The sequence below is a fragment of the Martes martes genome (genome assembly GCF_963455335.1).
Source record: "Martes martes genome assembly, chromosome: 10".
NCBI classification, from domain to species: Eukaryota; Metazoa; Chordata; class Mammalia; order Carnivora; family Mustelidae; genus Martes; species Martes martes.
In genome coordinates this window covers 17,183,455-17,190,872 of record NC_137898.1, presented here as the reverse complement: position 1 = coordinate 17,190,872, position 7,418 = coordinate 17,183,455, and the positions used below count along the sequence as shown (strand labels likewise).

The 7,418-nt window shown below is 36.7% G+C and overlaps 1 pseudogene across 1 annotated transcript; it reads left to right on the top strand.

Moving 5' to 3' along the window:
- Positions 1-4,610: 4,610 nt before the first annotated feature.
- LOC308350257 (olfactory receptor 4C15-like) lies at positions 4,611-5,561 on the top strand (annotated as a pseudogene). The gene has a single exon. The product of its transcript is annotated as an olfactory receptor 4C15-like (transcript).
- Positions 5,562-7,418: the final 1,857 nt, after the last annotated feature.

The following is a 7,418-nucleotide window of genomic DNA, read 5'->3' as shown; positions in this document are numbered from 1 at the left end:
GGAATCTCTCTAAACTGTCAGTGAAAAGAAAATAACACTTGTCTCTTAACACCACAGTTGAATAATGCTTGTTCCTTAATACCACAGGTGAACGTGCTTCCGCAAGCTCATTTTTCTGATGAATCACTTCAATTCTGCTCTTTTTGTCAGATATGAATAGATATAAAAATAGGTAGGATACAAGGGTGTGAGGAACAACAGACACCTGGGTATGGACCCTCTCTGAAGGGACATCGTGGACTAAGTCTAAGTTTCCTTCAAGCTTTAATCCCAGGGCTACCTAGATTCAGAGTAAGCAGACCTGCCATTCCTTCTCTTTAAAAAAAAATAGAAAAGAGAAAAATTCCTTTAATCTTTAAAAGTTGTGTGCTTTAGTTTTAGCGTGATGACATATATAGCTTAAATACTGAGGATTAAAAAAAGTAGATTTTAGATTATTCTATACATCTTTGCACATTATTCATAAAATGTGTTAATCTTTAACGAGCTGTTACCTGTACCTGTTACCTGTACCTGTTGCTACTCTACTCCCAACATATTACAGGTCCTTGTAGATTTGATGTTGCACTTCATCCCAGGACTCAACTCTTGTATTTAGTAAGCACATGGGCACTTTGCCTTAATGCTGCACAGAGATATTGTATTCCATCCCAATCCACAGAACATTCTCTACCTTGTCAGCCAGAGTTACTCTTCCTCTCCCTCTTACATGTACAAGTAAGACTTGGGACACACTTCACATGTTGGGTAGCTATTGAAGGGGCTTTTCTCTGTGCAGTATAGGAGATTGCCATCACCAGAATTTTCAAGAAAATGACAAATGGTGAGATTTATAATGTACATTTTTGCATTTTCAGGAAGGATTTTAAAGTGTGAGGTAGGGGGCGCCTGGGTGGCTCAGTGGGTTAAAGCCTCTGCCTTTGGCTCAGGTCATAGTCTCAGGGTCCTGGAATCAGGCCCTGCATTGTTTGGTTGGGGGGGTCTCTGCTCAGCGGGGAGCCTGCTTCCTCCTCTCCCACTGCCTGCCTCTCTGACTACTTGTAATCTCTATCAAATAAATAAATAAAATCTTAAAAAAAGTTATTAAAGAAAATAAAGTAGTACTTAAAAGAATGGTGTTGTCCAGCTACCAAGTTTAATGCAAGCATGAGTCTATCACTTAGCTATGTACCCTTGGGCCAGCTACATAATTTTTTTACCCTAAATCTTCATTTTTAATGTAGATTATATATGAAAAGTCTCAAAAGATTTGGAAACTAAATAATTCATGTGATGTTCACAGGACAGCACTTGACACAGTCATATGTGCTCAATAAATAGCAGCTGTTAGAATGCAAACATTTTTTAGAGGGTTAGGAGTACCTAATATATTAAAACTAATGAAATTAGAACTTATTTAGTTTTTCATCTTCAAATTCAATCCAAATGCTGATGAAATGCAATATGTACCTATATATTTAAAATACATTCATATGTGACTGATATGTACTAATAAGTACATAAAATCTTAAATTTAGCCTGAAATATGATTACAGAATATTACTTATAATGGTGACTATACTATTAATTCCTCATATAGTTTTGCTTGTTTGTTTCTTTTTTCCTTAATGTCCTCTGCCACAGAACTAATGGATATGGATATAAGCAAGATGTCAGAGAAATAAATCAGGAGAGCAATCATAAATTCAAGAGCTAGGCTTGAATAAAGTATTAGTGACAATAGAATCTCTAAAGGCAGAAATGAGATCCAATCAGGTCAGATTACAAAATGCTATGAATGAGTTGCAGTCTAGGGGCACGTGGGTGGCTCAGTCAGTTAAGCCTCTGCCTTTGGCTCAGGTCATGATCTTAGGGTCCTGGGAGGAGCCCTGCTGAGCAGGGTGCCTACTTCACCCTCTCTCTCTGCCTGCCTCTCTGCTTACTTGTGATCTCTCCCTGTCAAATAAATAAACAAAATCTTTATTACCCCCTCCCCCCAAAAATGAGTCACAGTCTAAACTGGATACTCTAACAGTCTGGGTAAATGAAACAGAAAGAGAATCAGTGATCTAGAAGATTAGCTGAGGGAAAAGAAGGAAGTTGAGTAAAACAGAGATAGGCATCTAGAAGCACATGAAACAAGGGCTGGAGAGATTAATGAGGACATGAAAAGTTCCAATGTCATAATTCTTGGGATTCTCATATAGTTTTAAAAATATACTTGAAAGTTGAAACAGGAATTTCTATTATTTCCAGAATGATTGATGCAAGAATTAGTTTTGTGCCAAAATGAGTGGGAAGGAAATAGTGGGCAAAGGGGTGAGTGGGGAGGCAAAATTCCCCACGTCACAGCCCAGGAGATGGTTCACAGTTCTGTTTAAAGCCATAAGGTTTCTTGAGCAATCCCTGGTGCACCTCCAGTGTATTGAAGAGTATGGCTATTGAGAAAGGCTAGACCTTTGAATCTTTGGGAAAGTTTGGGCCATGATACATCTATTTGTGAAAAGCTTATAACAGTTTAACATTTTTAGTTTAAGAAGCTATGTTATGTTATCATGTTAGTTCCACCTACACAAATTAATTATACTGGACATTTGATAAAATGATTCTCAAGCCCCCTCTCCTTTTTTCTGAACAGCTATGTTGATGGAAAATGATGGTGTTGTGGATTTGAAGACTTTTAAGAGTGTTTGGGTGATCCATTGGCTTAAGCATCTGACTATTGCATTCAGCTCACATGGTTGATCTAGTGTCTTGAGATCATGCTCTGCCTCCAGCTCTGCATTCAGCATGGAGTCTGCTTCAGATTCTCTCTCCCTCTCCCTCTGCCCCTCCTGCTCATACTCTCTCTTGAGAATAAATAAATCATCTTAAAGAAAGTAAACTTGATTTTTGATTTTAAATTTCATAAAGTTCTCTCTAGATACTTACTGAAAATAAAAGTCTATTATTTTTGTATGTTTACATCTTGATTTTAAGATTATATTAACACGTCTGTATAAATGGGCAAAGTTATTATACATTTGTTGTTTTTCTCTTTTCACATTATAAAAATGCTTCAACATTCATGTCCTCACACTATTAATTAGTGTTTTACTGTCAGCATCAGGTGCTATCAATCTGTCGTAGTCTGAATTACAGAAGCATCCTCCTATTGATGACCATGTTAAATACTTCTAAATTTTCACTATCATAAATTACATGATATCATCTTCCATTATAAAAGTTACCACCCTATTTCACTTTTCGAATAACCTTTAGGGTGGGAGTTGCAACTATAAGGAACACAAACATGTTTGTCATTCTGGAAATAATGCAAAGGTATTTTCCAAATGATTGCATGAATGAAGCAGCTTCACTGCAACTTTAGAATTAGTATATTTTTAAAACCCATGATTTAAAATAAAACCACATATTTTACCTTATGATGATGCAAAATTTCCAGCTCACTGTTTGTGTAGATAGTGCTTAAAAATAATGCCAAATTGTTGATAGATTGTGTCTATAAGTAATTGGGCATTATCTTCTGATTCTACATTCATTTGTTCTGTGTCCTTCATCAAAGGGCCTCATCCTAGAATGAACAAGGGAATCAGAAGGCTTAAACCTCTATGGTTGGATGGATAATTGAAAGGCCAACCTGCTCTTAATTCTTGCAAGGAGAGGAAAGTCCTTGTTTCTTTCTGTTGACACAGTGGGAAAGACTTTGGGTGTTAGAACTAAAGTTTCTCTATTAACATCCCAGATCCAGCATCTTTTCTCTACTTTAACTTTGTATGCATGAGTTTCCTACCAGTACAAAAGGATAAGACCTAACATGGACTGTATCCTAGGCAGTAGGCACAGAACATTTTTTTTTTTTTTTTGGTATTATTTAACTTAGTCAATGTGGCAACACTCTGGTATAGGTATTTTTTTTTCTTCTAAATTCCAGTTCTTATTTTAAAGTGATGAAAATAACAACAACAACAACAAACCAAACAACTCAACACTTGGATACTTGTTCTTTGTTTGTATGGAGATTTACTGATATCTTTCTCATTGTAAGGAATGAATGAACTCATCTTAAAGGCCACATTCATTTCAGATGTTTAAAGAAATATTTGGAGAGTAGCCATGATTTGCAAGTGCCTCTTAACCTGAATGTTATTCTTCTGTTTGCAGATCAGGCAAACTCTTAGCAGGGATAGCATGTAAATGCTCTCTGCTCCTCTTCTGTGCTCATGGGTGGACATGATGACTCCAGTGTCATGCTCCTTTCCTTAGAACCCTTCCCAGCAGTTCACCCCAGGAAGCCACTGCTAAGTGACTAGAGTTGGTAATTGAGATAAACTGTTTCTCCACGGGTGGATACCTCCTGTCCCCCTTACTGGAGCTCTGGCTATTTTAAAGTATTTAATAATATTTTTCTCCTCCTCAATTCTTCCTGACCTTCCACTACCACTTAAACAAATTTTGAATATTGTGTTCATACTGACGTAAGAAACACAGAAGATAATTTTTCATGTAGACGCACCAACTTCTAAATGATGACTGTATCACTTTGCACTGGTCTGAAACACATATTTCTTTCTCATAATTGTAGACTTCACATGTTCCTTCTGGCAGCTTTGAGCTTTCCCTTAGAAATCATGCAAAACCAAAGCTTTATAACTTGAGTTTGTTCTCCTGGGGCTTTCACAGAATCCTAATGTTCAGAAAATAGTATTTGTTGCTGTTGTTGTTGTTGTTTTGTTTTTTTGCTATATTGCAATTGTCGGGGACAACTTGTTAATTGTGGATACCAGCAGCAGCAGCCCAGCACTCCTGGGCTTCCCCATGTACTTCTTCTTGGCTTTCCTGTCCTTCCTGGATGCCTGCTTCTCCGCTGTCATTGCCCCCAAGATGATTGTGGACTCCCTTTATGAGAGGAAAACCATCTCCGTTGGAGGTTGCCTGACCCAGCTCTTTGCCGAACACTTCTTTGCTGGGGTGGAGGTGATTGTCCTCACAGCCATGGCCTATGACCACTATGTGGCCATCTTTAAGGCCTACACTACACAACCATCATGAACTGGAGGCTCTGTGGCATTCTGATGGGTATGGGCTGGATGGGGAGTTTTCTGCATTCCATGATAAAATTTTTCTTTACTTTTCAGCTGCCCTTCTTTGGCCCCAATGTCATTGATCATTTCATGTGTGATTTGTGCCCATTACTGGAGCTTGCCTGCACTGACACTCACATCTTTGGTCTTTTGGTGGTTGCCAACAGTGGGTCTATCTGCATCATAATACTCTCTTTGTTTCTTGTCTCCTATGTTGTCTTCCTGCTCTCTCTGAGAACCCATAGTCCTAAAGGGTAGTGGAAAGCTCTATCCCCCTGTGGATCTCATGTTGCTATTGTGGTTTTCTTCTTTTTCCTCTGAATATTTGTGTATGCATGGCCTGTACCTGTTTTCTCCTTTGACCAAATGGTGGCTATCTTTTACACCATCCTAACTCCTTTGCTTAATCCTTTGATTTACACTTTCAGGAATAGGGAAATGAAAAATGCCATAAAGAAAGTATGGAACAGACTGATGGTAGTTTGTAGTGGCAAATGAAACATTGAAGTTTAAAAAAATTATGAAGAATAAAAGTCAGATATTGGAGACAAAATCTGTGTGTTTTGTCCTCTTTAATAGGAGTTTATATATTGAAAAAAAAAAGAAAAGAAAGAGAAAAAGAAAAATGAAAAGATAAGAAGCCAGTAATATGGTGCCAGGAAAAATATTTTCACACTTAGATCACTTACCAATTCTGATTTGGTAATTCAGTGTTCATAGTAAATTAAAAAAGTGTTGGAGATTATGTTTTCTTAATATGTAAGATTCAATATAAGATTAGAAAGAGAAATTACCCATCAAAACTCTTGCCACTCATCCCATGCTTTGGTAAATCTTTGTGGAGGAATGACAAAAACATCTGAGAGATTAGAAACAAAAACTTACACTATTTCAAGTTAAAAGAAACTTATGTGTAAGATATTGATCTCTGTGATTGATGAAGACACAGTCAGGACTCTAGGGTGGAAGATATCAAGTATTCTCAGAAACTGAGCAGTAGGAGTTCCTATATCATGTGACTATGTTCTGAAAAAGCGAAACTCATACCTTGGATTTCATGACCCCACTTCCCCATTGACTCTTATTTATTTTACTTTATTTTTTTATTTTTCAAGAAAAGTCATTGCTTTCTGATATGCTGATATAATTTAATTTTCTTATTTTTAATTTTTTTTTTTTGGTCAGTTTCCTCCCATGGACTGTATGATCTAGTTGAGGCAGGGAATTTTTTTTTCTCTTTTTGGTTCATTATGTATCATAATAGTCTAGAACATCCTTATGTAGGATTTCGGAGAATAACTGTTGAATAAGTGCATAAATGAGGTATCTTCCCATATGCACCTTTAAGTATATCTGTAACATTAACACACCAAAGTAAAGTTTGGCAAAGGAATGTAGTTATTGCTGATATTAGATCTTGGTATCTCTCTCTATATATAAAATTTTATATAATATATATAAAATTATTTTTATATACTTTTATATAAAATATAATTATATGTGCATACAAAATTCAAGTAGAAAATAAAGCCATTGCTGTCTCTGCACATTCTCATTCTCCATACTCTCTACCTTTTTCCATTCCCTAAAAACAGTCCATCTTTCTCCCAGTGATCTGAATTTTAATTGTGAACTATTTCTGATCCAATTAAAATCATTTCTCTCCTCAAATTTCCATTGTATTGATAGGGTTTATCTATCCAGAATTTCTGAATTATTCATTGGAAACCTTCCCTTGTAAGATACAACTTTAAATAAGCAGAGTTTAAATCAGGGCCCTGATTGATGCTAAGATGAAGACAGAGGTGGCTTAAACTAGGACAAACCTCAGTTGGCATTTGCTCTATTTCCACACAGTTTCCATGATGAGATGAACATAGTCAAGTGAATTAGGAAATCCTGGAATTGCTTTGACAGAACCTGGAATCCAGATGTCATCCAGTCCTTTGGTGTACAAGAAATTTAATGAGTACTAAAGGTCATTTGACTCAGAGATTGAAGAAACTTCAAGAGATTGTTGACTCAGCTTCTTGTCTTTGGCCACTTCAGGATCTCCTTGCAAACTACCCTCCAAAATTTTCCCACTAGAACTGGAAAACCTAATCATTCCCTCAAATGTAAGGAGTTCATTTAGGACTTTTGGACTGGGAAGTTTAATGCAGGGGCTCATTCATTGGCTCTTCTTGTTTTCCAGGGTAAGAAATCTTATGACATTACTGTGCACATCATATGAACATAAGAGAGATTTAGACCTATACTTAAGAGATATGGATTCTAAGCTCAGTTCCATTACCAATTAGTTGTGGGAACTTTGTGAGGTATTTCACTTCTCTGGTTGTCAATTCCTTATGTTTA